The sequence below is a fragment of the Apteryx mantelli genome, chromosome 2 (genome assembly GCF_036417845.1).
Source record: "Apteryx mantelli isolate bAptMan1 chromosome 2, bAptMan1.hap1, whole genome shotgun sequence".
NCBI classification, from domain to species: domain Eukaryota; kingdom Metazoa; phylum Chordata; class Aves; order Apterygiformes; family Apterygidae; genus Apteryx; species Apteryx mantelli.
In genome coordinates, this window is record NC_089979.1 from 18,402,733 (window position 1) to 18,420,506 (window position 17,774).

Genomic DNA, 17,774 nt, shown 5'->3' on the forward strand with positions numbered 1-17,774 from the left:
CTAGTTTCGGAATCTATACAGTCCCAATAGGTATGGGTAAGGTACTTGTAGAAAGGTACTTGTATTTTCCTACCTCTACACAATCATCTGACAACAGTCTTATGGTACAGTATCACATCTGGAAAAGCAACTACCTTGTTTTAAAAATGGTGAGCTGAGATTTGGAAAACATATATGCTCCTGTTTAAGCCCAAACTCATGTCATGCCTACTGTATCTGGACAAAAATCCTCACTTACTCATGAATTCTGTGCAGATTAAAGAACCTATAAGTGTTGGTTTCTCGTTAACATTAAACATGGATGAAAAAAGGCAACTGTCTGCAATGTCCAAGCTGCCTTTAGCTGAGATATCTCAGGAGTAACATGTACAGCAAGTTAGAGAATCTTTTGTAGAAGTCTCTGATCCAAAAAAACCTGAGCTTGTCATGATCTGATGATCATTAAAAAAAAAAACAGGGCTGATGAGGAAGTTCAGCCTGATTCAGAATGATCATTTAATCGTATATTCTGCTCAAGAGATATTTTTCTAACCAGTATTTAAAAACATCCAATGATGGAGAATTCATCATATCCCTTGCTCGTTTCAGTGTCAAAGTATCCTTTCCATTTTCCCCTAGATTTAACGTTGTTTTACCTTTAGAAAGACTGTTTTTTTATAGTATTCACAAGAGATTTGGATAGTGATTTATAACCTTCCTGTATACAACTACTTTTTTTATTATTATTTGAAGATGATTATCATTTCCTTAGTCTTCTCTTTGTTAGGAAAGCCTTTCTTGTGAAAGAGTTCCAACATCCTCTTAAGGAGCAACTCAAAGATGACATATGGCAGCTGCTTCCCCTTTACCTCACTAGGCATGTAGGTGTTAGTTATCCAATATGATACTATCTGTTTCATAGAAGCAGTGCACATCTAGTCACACAAGAAGGTGTGCACGAATTGTCTTTTGAAGAGATGTTGCTCGTATACTGTGTCACATGAATATACATGTATTCATTCTCTTTCAATGGATTGCTTAAAACTGTCCACATCTTTATGAGACTGTAGTTCCACTCTATATTACTCCATCCAATGTCTTGTAATAGTCTGAGTAAAATGCAAAAAGCCCCCCACAGAAAAAACTTTTTTGCCTTACAAAAAATATTCCCATTTATATGTGTGTTTATACATGGTGTTTCTCTTTTTCAGAGCAGCATAGTTTATGCTGATTTATTTAACAATCATTATTCACTGGAATTTCTCATTTTCTCTAAATACAAATTGTTAACAGCCTCTTAGAGGAGTTTTCCAGAGTGATATGGATTTCTATCATAAGCCAGTAGCTTCCTGGAGGCAATCTGCATATCATAAAAATAGAAATCACGCATTCAAACATCTATGCTCACAAGCAATGCATTTGTGCTTAATACCTTTAAAATATGTTAGTCTTTGATGAAACTACTTAACTACAGTTTTCTTTCTGTTAATTGTAGGAACCCTAAACTATTACAACAGGAGGATGGAAATCTGCACAAATGAATGTTCATTCATTCCATGAATTCGCTGATTAATGAAACTAAATAGGTAAGTGACACCTAAAAATGACTCTTGTTTGTGATAAGCACCACAGACACTGATGAAGATAACAGTATTTGTAAGTCTGGTAGACAGTTGTGACAAATGAGGTAGATATAGTGTGGTGATTCTAGTTAAAAAAAAAAAAAGAAAGAATATGGAGCCTCTCAAAATATCCTGAACTAGTTAGAACTGATCATCTCTAAGGCTAAGATTTTTTTGTTTTATATACATATATCTCCTTGCTTGTACATCCTCTTTTCTAGTCTGAGATTATTATTATTTTTTTAATTATTATTGTCCTACTTACTTCGTTTTTTTCCTCTTAAATAATATTGTGCATGCTTGAGGTTAGAACTTCTGGGAAAAAGGTTTCTCGGGAATTTCATGGGAGCGTGGTAATGCTTGCTATTCACAATGGACACTGGGACTACTACACCTTTATAGGACATTAACAGTGGCAAATGACATTAATTTGTTGGATCTCATCTGAAATAAAATAGTTGAGCTGCAAATATCTATAAGTTCAACCAAAACTCTTCACTAGTTTAGGACTTCTGCTGATCCCAGTAACCTTTAAATTAGGACTGATATGAGAATTAGTGAATACAACAGCAGGTTCTCTTTCCCATATATTGCAGGTCATAATATATGCAATTGTCAAAACAGAAAGTATAATTTAAAATATAAAGTTCATTGTTTATTCCCTATTTAAGTTTCATAATAAGCCTTTTCATAATGACCTCTGACACAAATATATTCATAAAATGATATCAGAGTATTTGAAAGATTCTGATGATGATAAAACTTTTTTTTTTTTTTTTTTTAGGAAAACTATCAAATTCTTCACAGTGTCTTGTTAGGTCATGTCTTACATTTTGAGTACATTAGCATCTTTGGTATTTTCTTTGCTGAAGATACCTTAAAAAGTCTTCAGGGGGAAAAGAAAGGCCATGTGAAATAATGCATCAATATGAAACAACTTTTCTATCTCAAGAGATAAATTTCACAGGTTTGGCTTTCAGTACTAATCCTCATGCTAAGCACATTGTTGTTACTTGCAATATGAAGACATCACAGAATCACAGAATGGTTGAGGTTGGAAGGGACCTCTGGAGATCATCTAGTCCAATGCCCCTGCTCGAGCAGGGTCACCTAGAGCACATTGCACAGGATTGCATCCAGGCGGGTTTTGAATATCTCCAAGGATGGAGACTCCACAGCCTCTATGGGCAACCTGTTCCAGTGTTCAGTCACCCTCACAGTAAAATAGTTTTTCCTCATGTTTAGATGGAATTTCCTGTATTTCAGTTTGTGCTCTTTGCCCCTTGCTTGTTCACTGGCCCCATCCTCTTGACACCCTCCCTTTGCATATTTATATACACTGATAAGATCCCCCCTCAGTCTTCTCTTCTCCAAGGCTGAACAGTCCCCAGTCTCTCAGTCTCTCATCATATGAAAGATGCTCCAGTCCATTCATCATCTTAGTAGCCCTACATTGGACTTGCTCCAGAAACTCCATATCTGTCTTGTACTGAGGAATCCAGAACTGGACACCATACTCCAGATGTGGCCTCACCAGAGGAGGTGAGAGAAGGATCACTGCCCTCGACCTGCTGGCAACGCTTTGCCTAACACAGCCCAGGATACTGTTGTCCTCCTTTGCTGCAAGGGCACATTGCTGGCTCTTGTCCAACTTCTTGTCCAACCAGGTCCTCCTCTGCAGAGCTGCTTTCCAGCAGATTGGCCCCCAACCTGTCCTGGTGCATGGGATTATTCGTCCCCAGGTGCAGGACCCTGCACTTGCCTTTGTTGAACTTCATGAGGTTCCTCTCTGCCCACCTCTCCAGCCTGTCCAGGTCTCTCTGATTGACAGCACAGCCCTCTGGTGTATCAGCCACTCCTCCCAGCTATGTATCATCTTGCTGAGGATATACTCTGTCATTTAATAACTGTGATATGTAATAAGCAATTCTCTTTTCCACAATCTTGTATAAGTTAGGTAAAATGTGAGCCTTCTGCTCAGTGGGGCAGGGAACCTACTGACAAATTTACAGCTGGTTCAGTCCACACAATCTGCAGTCATTTTTACTACTTCTATATAGACAGTACCCTCAGAGATGCTTCTTACTTTTAGCCAGGATACAGTATGTGCTGAACTCAAGCATTCTCAACCATCTATTCCCATAGTAATATAGAAATGTAGTTCTAAAAAAGCAATTTATTAAAGCCTTAGGGAAGAAAAAATAAAATTAAGCAAGTTAAAATTCAACAAACCTATTCCTGTGGCCCAGTCTTATGGAACACAGCTGTCTCTTGGGGATTGTGAAGTGTTCTTTGTACATTCACTCACCTTTCTTACAATGGTTTTCACAAGAAAGCCCTTCGTGCCTGAGGCCTCTTTACTAATAAGCAAATTATCATCTGAAAAAAGAAATAAAAGATATGCTTTAAAACACTATGTGATCAAAAGCCAGAAATCTCCACATGACTGTGATACAATCTGAAATGGAAATGGAGCTAAAAGGAAAATATACACCTCTTCTATTCATCAATAAGCTTTTCTTTACTATGTAAAAGTTTGTATCTACGACAGAGTAATTATACTTCCTTGCCAAGGAAAAGAGTTTTCTTAAAAGAGGATGATTAAATGAGGGCATTTCATGGAAAAGCACTGAAACAATTTCTATACTGCTGATATTTCAAGTAAGAACATGTACTACATACTTATCTTCCACAATAAACCTCTCATCTCCCCTATGCTAAATGCTGAAAGTTTGAAAAGGTCAGTATGTCTCTGTTCTCATTTATTTCTTGTCTCTGTGCTCTGTAAAAATGTGTCCATATGATTTACTTATTTATTTGCTTAATTTCAACAGAAATTTCCAAATAGAAAAGGTCGGCTGGCAAAACAACAGAAATAAAACAGTAGTTGGAGAGGCACGTAAACAAAGTCATGTAAAAAATAACTCTTTTGAGCATATGAAGGCTAACCATAGTTCAGCCCATTAATGAACTTCAAATTTAATTTGTTCATATTGCCATAGGAAATCTGAAGGTGGGAAACCAGCCATGGGCCCAATCTTAAAGTCTCCATACTGAGAGAACACCCACAAACTAACACAGTTATGCAGGTATTCATGTCTGAGCAATGCAGAATTAGCTATTACTCTAAATATTACATCACATTTATTTTGAAAAAAAGGGAAATTAATCCATTCTTAACATGAAAGAGAGAGTGCTCATGTTGCCTAGTTTTTTTCTCTCAGGCAAGATCTGGTATTGGTAAAATGAAAGGCATGCACTGTCAGGACCTGAGGGCACTAAGAGCCCTTACTGCCTCGACCAGGTTCACCTGGGGCCATCACCTACTCTCACCCAAGGGCTCCATTTTGGCTCAGCCTGGGGTCCCCAGTCCCTGTGTGAGCTATGACATAGCAGTGCTGGTCTCCAGCCCGGGCCCTGTCTCCTGGAGGCACCTCGGGACCCGCGCTGTGGGGAACTAGGCTCCCGCGGGCACCCCGGGACCCGTGCCGTGGGGAGTTGGGCTCCCGGAGGGACTCCTCGGACCTGCGCCATGGGGAGCCGGGCTCCCACGGGCATGCCGGGACCTGCACCATGGGGAGCCGGGCTCCCGGAGGGACTCCTCGGACCCGCGCCGTGGGGAGCCAGGCACCCGCGGGCATCCCAGAACCCGTGCTGTGGGATTTGACAACTATATTCTAGACAAAACATAAGATTATAAAACAAAAGGACTGTGGGCTTGTTTTTATTCTTTGACTTTTACAGTCAGAAAGGTCTGTTACTTACTTTTTTTTTTCGGAAAATTTACAATTATCATTTATGATTTCTCCCAGAGTTAGAGTTTCAAGACAGAGGAATCAATTACATTTCAAATGGTTTTCAAAAAGTAAAAGAACAACAAAAAAAGTATTGCAAACACCAAATTTTGGACCACTGCTGTTCAGGGAAGAAAATACTATGTGCATATACATGCACATCTAGGTACACAAAACATTTTAGCTTTGCCCAAAGAATTATTCCTGGAGGCCATAAGGTCCATATGGAATTCTATGTACTTTGCCTTGCCTTTTTGCAAGATCAGAGCCTACAATTATATGGCTTTACAACTTGTGAGTGCAAATCAAGGATGTGATAAACTCTCTGTGGCTTTAAGAGTGGAGGAAAAGACCACAGTCAGCAGCAGAGGCTGCCTCAGGGTTCCACATGGTTCTGAGGGCTCGGGGCTGTTGCAGAACTTTGCCCGTTCCTACCATTTCAGCATTTAGGGCAGAACACAAGTAACCTGGAAGAGGAGTACAGTTATTAGACTTTTCTAATAAGCTTCAGTGGGGACCCCTCAAGTAATGGTGGACTGGGGACAGCATTTGAGCATTGAAAATGTAAAACTTAGTCCCTTAGTCCCCGGACTCAGCAGTGCACATTAACCTCTATCAGTGTAGGAAAAACATGTCTGCTGCTAATCCACAATTTGATATCAAACTTAATTGACCTCAGAAGAAGAAACATATCAGTTCCCAGTGAAGGCTTGTCCACATCACTTATCAGTTTTTAACTCATGAGAATTATGGCTGTTAAAATGTGTTGGGTTTTATTTTAATTCTTTAAACCCAGGGGTTTTCTTTTTTTTTTTTCTCACTTGCAAAGTTATACTTTTATCATCACTCACTTGAAAATGACTCAACTTTTTTTCTTGTTGCTTTTTGCCATACTTTCCCTGAAGTTCATCTTCCTGCAAACTACATACTGGAAGACTTCAGAACACAGAAAAATTGCATACCAGCAACAGAATTAGAAAAGAAACTGTCATAAGGGCTAAGCAGGATACTGTAATGGTACTGTCAGATTGCACAGAGTTCACTCAGGATTCTTTCTTCATAGTAAAAACTATGCTGCACTACACAGAAAGAACATTAATGATTCTTCTCAGTTTAGTTCACAAAAGCCATGATTATAATGCAGGCAGACCTGATTTATATTTAATCATCTAAGTATATCTTTTTGTTCCAATCAGGACTCAGTGACACAACATGAGGTTTTAAATAAACTTATGCTTATTAAATAAAACTAAAATGTAAGTAGTAGAAAAATGGTTGTTGGTAAGAATACCAAGTTTTAGCAATTATTTTAGTCATGCAAAGTAAGGTTTATTATGCACCATGATGGGTGAGATTCAGTGCAAGACTGACAGTTACATTTAGTCATTTTTGAGGTGAGTGACTCGATTCAGCTGTCCAGGTAAAGGTATCTAACATCATCTGAGATTGTTTAGAGTATCTGAGTCTTTTGCATGCATCTAGCAGGTGTGTCATAGGATCTACAGGAAACCTGTGCCCTTCTGGACTGCTAGTTGAACTGGTAGTATTGTGCACGGAACATGCAGGTTCAGATGCTGTGCACTAGAGAGTGCTGGCTCATTTAGAATCACAGTAAGAAAGGCATAAACACGTGCAAGGTGGATCACTATTTGTTGGTGGAATCTTGACGTCCCTTCTGACGCTAAGAGCCCCAAGACGATATAGCATCAGACAGACCTCTGGTCAGGCTATGGCATGCTGTGCAGATTTCCTGTCCATGATGAGATTCACCAGTTCTAAGTTTGTCTTTGCTTTTATAGAGCTTTATTCAAAAACAAACTCATCAATCATTAGGAGCAGTCAGACCAGGAATACAGCCCATACTTTGATGAACCCCTGGGATGGTGCACCCTGGCAGTTCTAATATACACAGTTTGAGAAGAGTACGCACCGATAGTGATCATGGACAGAGCAGAACAATACACAACACGTGATACAGATCTCCCAGAGTCAAGCAACTGTCATTTGGTGGTTACAATGTGCAGGCATACATTGAGGAACAGCCCGTATGTGGATCACTAACTCTTTGTGCAATAATCTTCTGGGTCGGCCATTGCAGGTGCTTCCAATGAAAATAGATACCTACCTTTTGTCAACAAAGTCTCAATCTAAAACAGTCATCAGAGCTTGGTGAGTGACTCAGTGCTCTGTAAGGTAGAGTTCATGACAGTTACTTTAATATAAACATCAGGTGCTGTTTCAGAAGTACCAGAGCATCCAAGCTATCCACAGAGCTATGTCAAATATGATACAAGAAAGAGATATGTACTAGGGAGACCTCTGACATTTTGGACAAGCAGCTGGAGGCCAGATAGATTTTGTGATAGTTTAAATGATGCTTCATGCCTGTGTTTGAGCAACTGAATCATCCCATGCAGAGCAATTCATCTCATTCTGAATTACACTCTACCTGGCTAGTGACTCCAGATTCCACCCTTGATTTGTTGTAAGGTAACTGGGAACCTCTGTGCTTACCTATGGGATCAGCTAATCGAGGGAATATTTTTAGTCCCTTCACCAGTTGGTTCTTCATCGATAGGCAAGGGCATCCCTACACAAAAGGCAAACACATTTTAGCTAACAATACAACTTCAAAGCATAAATTGAGTGGCATACTTTGTCACCTAAGGTGAGACATTATCAATAACTACAGAATTTGTCAAATTTTATCTATGCCTACTATAGATAAACTAAGCTATGTTTAAACGAAATTTGGTCAGCTCTTTCAGGTTGCTGAGAGGGAGTCCAGGTTCTTGAGTCATTTTTTAGTCATTTATGATACTGTTCCTTAGTACTGTGCTATTCCTTGGTGATATTAGATTAGGACCTTATTTTCCACTGTTTTCTTCTCTCCACTCTCCTACACAAGCATTCATTCTTTATAATCTCTTAGGTATTATGCAGAACAGATTTTTTATATCCGGTCAGGAGCTTTATCTCACCTACCACATGCAGTTGACCTTTACATAATATTCTCTCCTACTAGCTGTGGTTTTCAAAATTGCTTTAATCTAGTTTATGTTCTCCCTAAATTAGATTCTATGCATGTAAAACATTTTTTATTACAAGGTCAGCTTTTTCTCAGTTTATCGTTTACTAGCTTACTTGTCCAGGTGGGTGATGGGCACTCCTATGCGAATAATAATGCCTTCCACTAATTATGTGAGGCATATCCATAGTTTAAGAGGTGCTGCAAACCTTTCAATAATATCCACCTATGTTATTGTCTAGGTCATTGACTCTAGCAGAAGTTTGGATGACCAGCTCACATGTTTTGGTCTTCAGTTAAATCCCTCCCAGTGCACATACCCTTTTAAACAGATTTGGTCTTGTGTTTGGTTGGTTGCTTGTTCAGCTTAGGAATTATAACTCATTAGCTTTCCCATCAGAACTTACCAAAATATTCTCCTTTTCAAAATATATAAAATATGTTAGGTAGGCTGTTTCAAAGATAATATTTGAAAATAATATTGTAAAAGATTTTAGGAAATATCAGAATAAGACACATGAGGAATAGTTGGCATACTGGCATATATGTTTACACATACTTATACACATATGGTGTTGATCTATGTGTCTATTGGAAAGATTGCTGACAGATTTGGTAACAGATTTTTTTGTCAGTTTTACAGAAAAATCTTCTCTATGGTTATTTTCATATTTAAATCTAATGGGTATTTTGAAAGTCAAACTCAGACATGAAATAAACCTCAGTGAGAGGGGCATCTGTCTTTTGGTCTGTCTTTTAAGATGTTATGTATGTATCTAAAGATGTTTCATAGCCTCATGAAAAATAAGAAGAATATTTAGGGATGAGACATCTACTTGTGTGCATCTTATTTTCTGTGTTTCTTCCTTCTGACTATTCAAAACTACAGGAACTTTGCATGAGATATAACCTCTGTTTTTAAAAGTTCCCCTGCTCCTGCTTTTCATCACCCCATGGAGTAACAACCTTCTTTTTGTGACTTCATTGCTTGTTATAAGAGAAAATCACAGCAACTACATGTGAAAGTGGCCTAGCGCAGCTATTAGCGTAGCTCAGAGTGGGACGTTCCACAGATCTGGAGCCTGCAGTTACAGTCTCAGTGTCACCTGGTGATATGATTCCTACATAAGAGAGGAGAGGAAGTAGGAAATATTCCTAATGACCATCCATTTGAACATCTGTGTCCACAAAAAATTAGATAACATGCAGAGTAGTGGAGGAAATATGTGTGCTTCTGAGAATCGCTAGCCTAAAAATATTAGAAATTATACCTGGGATCTTCAGACTGTTAGAAGATAAAGATGTTTTAAAAGAGATGTTATGAAAAGTGTTCACACAGTTTTATGTCTATGTCTTAGCAGATACTAGCTGATAAATCACAAAGGGGAGTGGCAGTGACCACACATAGCAATAAGCATGGTTTGAGAAGCAAGTATGTTCACTGGGGAAAGTTTGATCTTTCCTTCTTTAGAGATTATTGAATCTATAGTTACAGGTCTATCTTTAGGGGAGGGAAAACAGAACCAGCCCCTTACCTTCCTAGAACAGATGTGACTCTGTAATAGATGCCAGAAGTTACCCACAAATTGTCAGTTCCAGACAGTTATACACCAGAGAGATGATCATTGCACTAAGACCACATATTCTAGCAAAATAACAACACAAAGAGGTGAGTGAAATAAATAAACAGATATTAGAAAATAAGGAGAAGATAATAGTAATTTGCCGAAATCTCTGCTTTATCATACATGTGGAAGAGAGTGAATTTTAAGATGTATTTCAGGATAAGGTAGTTCATGACCTGCTGAAGGCATAGTCTAAGCATCTCATCAGAAAAGTAAGCCAAAAGCCAGTAAAGTATAGCACAATTAGCAATGCATTAAAAAAAAAAAAAAAAGACAAAAAACCTCCAGTTGACTGCATATAAAATAACAGTTCTGAAAGGCTGGGAAAGTTCATCTGAAAATTGGACTAGTCTTTATTGTTTATAAAATAATCTTCCATCATAATCTCTAGAAATAGAAATTATGAAATTGCAAAACTGGTTCCACTTTCACTTATTTTTGCTGAGGCAGAATTCACAAAATGGCCAGATTTGTGTTGGAGAATTGTTCCTTGAAATTTTTTAGATAAGGGGGCTTGTTTCAAATTTGTGATTTTTTTGGGGGGGGGGAGGAGGAGGACACTAGATATGCATCAATTTTTCATTTTTAATTAGCTCTCAAAAAAAATTTTGTTTCTATTTTATCTCATATGCATGAGATATAATCAGAGATACAAATATGAGCTGTATTAGTGGTTGAATAATAAAGTGTGCAAACTCAATAGTTCAAAGGATGTAATTTGCTTTTTAAGTATATTCTGAAATAGATTACATGAGAGAAGACAGTACTTCAAGATCTAGACAGACTACTTCTCTTTAAAGTTGTTCATGCTTTAGTAAATTACGTGCCAAAAAATGGAACAACATAGAAGACAATCAGCCTTCAGAAAATAGGTAAAACAGCTGCAAATTCAGGAAAGTGAATGTGAGTTAATGGAATTATGGTAATGGATTTATGTCCCTGATATAAACAAAGTGTGATCTTAAGCAGAATGAATAAAGACAAATCCCAGAATATCATGGATAAAAACCATGAATCCTTAGGCTAAGAAATTAAAAATACCACCTGTTTTCTATGTGTCTCAGGTAAATCACTGAAGAAGAAAGGACTATTCCTTTTCACTCATCTAAAGGGGGTAAGGTATGGTAAAGAAAATTGTATTGTATCATATTGTATCATATCATAATGTATCTTGAAATACAATCTCTGTATCTCCGTGGTGTCATTCAAAGATGTTCCTTTTTTCATCTGTGAAAAGATGATACCAGAGAGGCTGTGAATTTGCAGTCTGTTAGTCCACCAAAGCTGGTGTAGGGGCACACAGTTTGGTGTACATGCACGGATGGAGAATAACAGAAGGAAGCACACATGCCTCAGTGTTTTCTTTTGGACTGTGTAGGATGTCTGCCCAATAACCTACACTATACAAGCCACAACTCTGTGTTCTACTCTAATTAAAAAAAACACAACAAAAACAGGTAGTGAGACTGAAACATACGTTAATGTTCATCAAGGGCATGTCTATTTTTACAAGCTCTTGTCAGCTTTCCTTTTCCTCCTCATTTTTTAGTTAGACATGCAAGTAAATTGTGAAGAATAATTCTTGTAAAGTTCCACAGTACCAGAAAAACTGAAATGAAAATGACACAGATAAGCATATTGCCAAACTGTATAAAAAAGGTGCTGGTATTCTCAGGATATATCAATCTTCTGGAAAAGTAAAGCCAGGGAAGAGACACCAGTTTAGATCATCTATGTAACTGACCCATAAACTCTAGAAGCAATAGAGTAGAGAAGTGAATGAAGCAATGATGTCAGAGCCTCATTTTTGTAGAAACTTTTTATAGACCAAGTCTAAAAAAAAGAATTCTAAATGCGCAAAACTGTTTACAAGAATAGTAGTTTAAATAACAGCTATCTTTGGTAAGACTATGTGTTGTACCACCTACTAAGAACCAAATGTGAAATCAGTACTCTCACTGAATTCTAAAGTACTGTTTTGTAGCTACCCTAAGTATTATTTTTCCTTTTTGCATGTGTCGCGTTACTCTCTGATCCTGAAGCCATAAATTCCTGGAATTAAGCACGGACAGTTTGTTTCTTTGATGTCTTAATCCATCTATAGAGTCACAAAGTAACATTTCAAACAACCAACAACGTGTATTTTGCAATTTAATCCGTAAAGTCAGATTCCTGTCTCTGCATAAGTGACTCAGTGAAGAAGTCAGGGTTATATTTTGTGGAAGATGCTGACTTCATTGATTAAATTGACTGATCTGTGCTAGTGTAACGAAAGCAATAAGAAAGGCCTGCTGTGTTATTATTGTTATTCAAGTTTTAATTTTGAGAGTGAATAGTAATGAAAATTCTCAATTCTGTGTGCTGTGTGCTGCTTAACACTCTGGAAACAACACACATTCAACCCATGTTGAGGAGCAGATACAGAAACACAAAAAGAAAAAAGTATTTTTGTTATTGTTGAGGTTTCTTGTCCTCATAATTTTAGAGGTCATTTTGGAGTTTCCATTCCTCATGTGTTGTATGTCTTCATCAAGTATGTTTCCTATTTTAATTTAAATATTCTTGTATCTTTATTTTAGAGTATGTTTGAAATACTTTGTTAATTTGCAAAGACATAGCCTTTTCAATTCATCTAGTCTATTTGGAATAAGTCAATTTTAATTTGTATAAAACAGATCTTTGATAATGAGATTCTCCTCTACATGTCTTTCAGTTTCCCTATGGGCCTGTAGTGCCTGACAAGGATATTTTTTGTAATTATGACTTAATTAAATATTCCCTGAAGATTTGCTATATATAGTGAAGTCATTTAAGCAATTGTCAGCCATTTAAAATCAAACTTTCACAAGGCATCATTTTTACCATTCTCATCAAAATTTTGAGAGAAGGCATTGATTTAGTATGGATTATAATCTAAGATGGAAAACAAAAATACGTGGTGGTTTGTTGTTTTCACAGTCTCCAGAACTGTAATTCATGAAACATCCTAAAGTTACCAATATCAATAAATATATACATATGGAAAGTTTATTTTACTACCAAATTTTTATTCTGCCTCACCTTCTTATAGGATAGGAACTAGCATCTCTGATCCATGATGATACTATATCTAGTGAAAATGTGCTTAATTTTAAGTTTTCACTAATTTTTTTTTTCCACTGAAAATACATTTCTTAAAGGTGAGGGAGAATAAAAGAAGAATGTGCATGAAGTTTCAAGTTTGCAAAAGAGAAAAAAATCAGATAATTTTAAAAAATAATAAAAAAAATGTAATTAAAAATGTCCTAGCACTAATCCATTTTCTTGATAACATATGTTCTAGTTAATGTTAAGGAGTAGTTCAGATTGATAATTAGTCTTTTTCATTAATGACACTGAAAGTTACTGTTCTTTTGCCTTATTTCTCCTGATTTTGCAACAGACACACATTATGTCATCCCTTTTACAGTGTCACCTTCCTTATCCTGATACATTTCCTTTTCATGAAACAGACAACTTCAGGTTGCAACTCTAAAATGCAGAAGACCATTTACATTCCTCATTAACATACACATTCAAAATCAATTAAACAGAAACCTAACATAAAAAAGGGAAGATTTTTAACACAGAATTCTTGTTTGATACCATCACCTTTCTAGGATGACTTCCATCTTTAGCCATCAATTCAAACAGAAGATCCCAACATCATAGTCATATTTTTTTGTATATGTTATCCTTTTTTAGAACACCTGAAAAATGTGAGTGAATTCACACATTAACCAAAAAGGGGCACAACAATTGAGATATGTGTCCACGGTGCTTTATGAACAGATATAACTGACTCAGTTGTGATAGGAAAACCTTAATTCATTATCTTTTGTTTCAAGCACTCAGTATGGGCTGCCTGATTTTGAACAAGATACATTCAACTCAAATTAGAAGGAAATGAAAGAGAAACAGTTTTAGCAAGGTTTCCAAATACTGAATCTTCAGATTGTACCAAACAGCACTCCTCTCATTCTTACAAAATGGGTCCAATGGTTGTGACAATAGCCGTAGCTCTGACACCCATTACATGTCATGTGACCACAAAAACAATGAAAAGAAGCTTTTGTCTGCTTCTTACCTTGTTCCCCATGTCGCTACCTTTATTCCTGTGCTGTGGCAGTAGGGTGATGACTAACCTGGTGAACCTGTAGGTGAGGAATTGGGGGTAGTATTCAACCTTATGTATCTGAATGTGCACTGTATCTTATGTATCAAACGCTGAATAACAGGGGTAATAAGGTGAGATAACAGGAAACAAGGTCTGTGGTTGTGGACGACTGTACATAAGGAAAATACTCCTGAATGCTTGGAAAAGCCATCAAGATTAATGCTGTTAATGTTGGTATTTACATCATTACATGATGGTGATGGGTGCAGACCACAGGCAGATATGTAGTTCCCACTGTAAAAAGTAGACTATTTTTATACATAAATTCTGTGAGAGGTAAATATTTTACCATAAGCATTTGAATTCATCTGCATGAATCTTTAGGGATCTTTACATGTATACATCTTTAACTGAGATTGTTTCCTACCAGAGTCAAAGAGAAATGGGTATATATAGGATGTGAATCAAGTCAGCCTAATAAAATTGTCTAAACCAGGTCAGAGTAACTGTGACCTAATCATAGTCTCATTTTCCACAAGCTTTTGTTGCTTGTTTATTTTAAATAAAGTTCTGTTGGTTAGAGAGGAGAGAGGGGAGAAGGGTGGTTTGATTTCTTTGACCCCTCAGTTTCAGCATTCTTAGTAATCACCTAAAATTGTCAGCAACCTAAAGTGATTTATCCGGGACTGCTCAAGAGATAAAGGACATTCTTTACTGAGCTGAGTTTTATTGATATCTAAAAGAGACATATATCCTGAATAAACAGTGGCTGGATCAGTTCAAAAAGTCAGGAATATTTAAGTTGACAATAACATTATATTAGAATCATCACAGATTTACAGCTGGTTGCTTTCACAGCTCCATTAGATCAGGATTTGACATATTCAGAATCCTATGAAGGATGTTTTTATATTATAATTTTTCATTGCATCAGCTCTGTTAGTTTGGCAATCTGATGCTCATTAGTTTCTTATTTTGAGGTTTTACTTTAAAAAGAAGGCTAACCATGCTTTAAAGACAATGACTGTCAACTTTTAAAAATATTTAAATGCTAGGTACTGTCAGCTTCAGTGGTTGAAAACAGTCCCAATGAGCATGTGGATGATGACAGTCACAAGACAATCCTATATGCAGGAGCTGAATTTTTATACCATTTGCCAAAGGCAAGACTGAACCGTCAGCTTTTCTACTTAAGTGCAGGTGTTTTTTCCTCTGCTCATGGCTGTTGTGCATCACAGATGGACCATTAATGTAAAAAGGCACATTCTACACTTAGAGTTTGAGAATGTTTGATGGAGACTTCTGATTAGGAAAAGCAGTTTGTTTATGTGATTTTGACTATCTGCAATTCTTGTTATTCTCTTTTAAGGACTTCAAGTTAGGAATGATGTTATGTTGCAAGACAGACCCTAAAGAGGACTTTCCCCGCACTGACGGGCTGTTATGCAAGATCACTTGCTCAAGTCAAGATGTATGCCATCTGGCAGGTGTCTTGTACTTGTCATTGGGGATTACCACCATATTAAAGACTGCTTTTGAGCAAGGAAGTACCATACATATCTATAAGTCTGAACCATTTGGGATTTAGAGGTGTCATATTTCACAGACACTTTACTGTATCTTGGCATTTTCATCAGCCCAAATAGTGGGAGCCTATCCCAGGGAGAATTTGCAGGGAGTGTTTTATTCGATATATGTGAAAGAAGTGTGACTAATTTAGTAACACTTCTGTGGATAAGTGCCTCTCTTCTTACTGATTTTTTTCCACATCTATTGTCACGGGTTTTCTTACCTGTCCCAATGTCAGTGGGGAAGGTGTTCTTTTCTTTGTTACTGACCAGCTCTGACAGGCGGTTGGAAACATTGTAAGTAAAGATCTCATAGGAAGTCTTCTGGCATGGGCTGGCTCTGTGAGGTCATAAATGAGTTAACAATTCTAAACTAAAGATCTAAAAAGTTCAAATATGCTATTCCAGCTATTAGTTGTTCTTTACTGAGTTACATGAAGCCAGACGAAAATTTGGATGGATGAACTTCTCTCTGAAAATAGTTATAAACTGTAAAGTTCAGAAAAATATGGTCACTCCAGTGAAATCTCTTGTCAGCTCACACTCTCATTTCTTTAGCATTCATCTTCCCAGATTTCTAAGCTGTCCATCCCCTCCAAATATGCACACTTTCTTGGTCCATGTCAAGTTGGCTGAATAGGAGCCAGGCAAACCCAGAAGCAAGTGAAACCATTTTGATTGTTTTCCTAAACATTTTTTTTTCCAGGTTCTTTCTCTCACACACAGTATTTTAACATTCTCTATGGTTCAAAATGAAAGCTCTCTTCCCTCCCCATACTTCCTTCTGCTAGATTTTGCTTGTTTGTTTGTTTGTTTGTTTGTTGGTGTGAATAACAGACCCTATTAATAAGCATTCATAAAAACATAGTTAAGACATCCTGGATTCAAGAGCTCTAAATTCTCTTTCTGCCAGAGACTTTCTATGCGATCTTGGCTGAAACCATACTGCTGTCTCCTGTTTTGCCCCAGTAGCCTGTCATGGTATTTTTTGTTGACCCACCCATTTTGTTTTATTCTGTTGGTAACATTTAAATGCAAACAAATACAGAAGTGTAAACATCTTTTTTTAACAAACAAAACATCTTGCAAACCAACAAAATAGCCCAAGACACTTGAAACAATAGGATCTCATATATTAGGCTTGTCTCATCAGAGCCCTATGCAGAAAAGATGCAAGAAACCTTAGAGGTCTGATTTCACAATAGGAAAGGGATTGAATTCCAAGTACATGGGATCATCCTGTATAAATTTTTTTTTTTCTTTTTTCATGATAACAGCTGTAAAACTCATTCTTTTAGACTTTTACTTTAGTAAAATGTTGGCAGAGCTAAGTGAGGCTTTGGCCTTCTAACAGTAGCTTAGCAAAAGTCAGAAGCAACCCATTTCAGTGCTTAATCTACTTTGGGTATTTGTGTCAGTGTTACACAATTTTTGATGTAACCTTCCAAGCTGAATTAATTCAGATCAATGCACGGTTTTCAAAGTTTGTGAATTATGTGTGTGACATAAATGTAAATCAAATGTAAATATAGTTGTGGAACAAAAGATGTAAAATTCTAAAGTATTTGAAGGTATTCTATTACAAACTCCTTAAACCATCAGGTTGGTCTGAAAAAGTTGCTTTCTCAGTTAATTTTTCTCTGATATCCAGCAGACAACTAACTCCGTTGCATTGAGCATGGTCTAGCCTGGTCTGAACCATATATTTTACATGAGTTGTGAAGAGTTTCTCTGTTAGTCTTAAGGCTGAAACCTCTGAAGTTATCATTTGATAAAATGTTTTTCAACCAAACAACACTTTTTTTTCTAAGCCTGAAGATCTGGCCACATAAATCCCCCTACTCCCTTCAAAACTAGTGTTGTTGCTAGTTTGTATATCCTTTGCTACATACATTATACAGAGGACAGTTACAGTCACTGAACTGGAAATTTGGGATGGCAAATGATATAAAAACGTATTATGGATAGCAGCAAGGAACTAAAGAGGATAAGATTTCCTTTCAGGTAATGAAAAATGACTGAA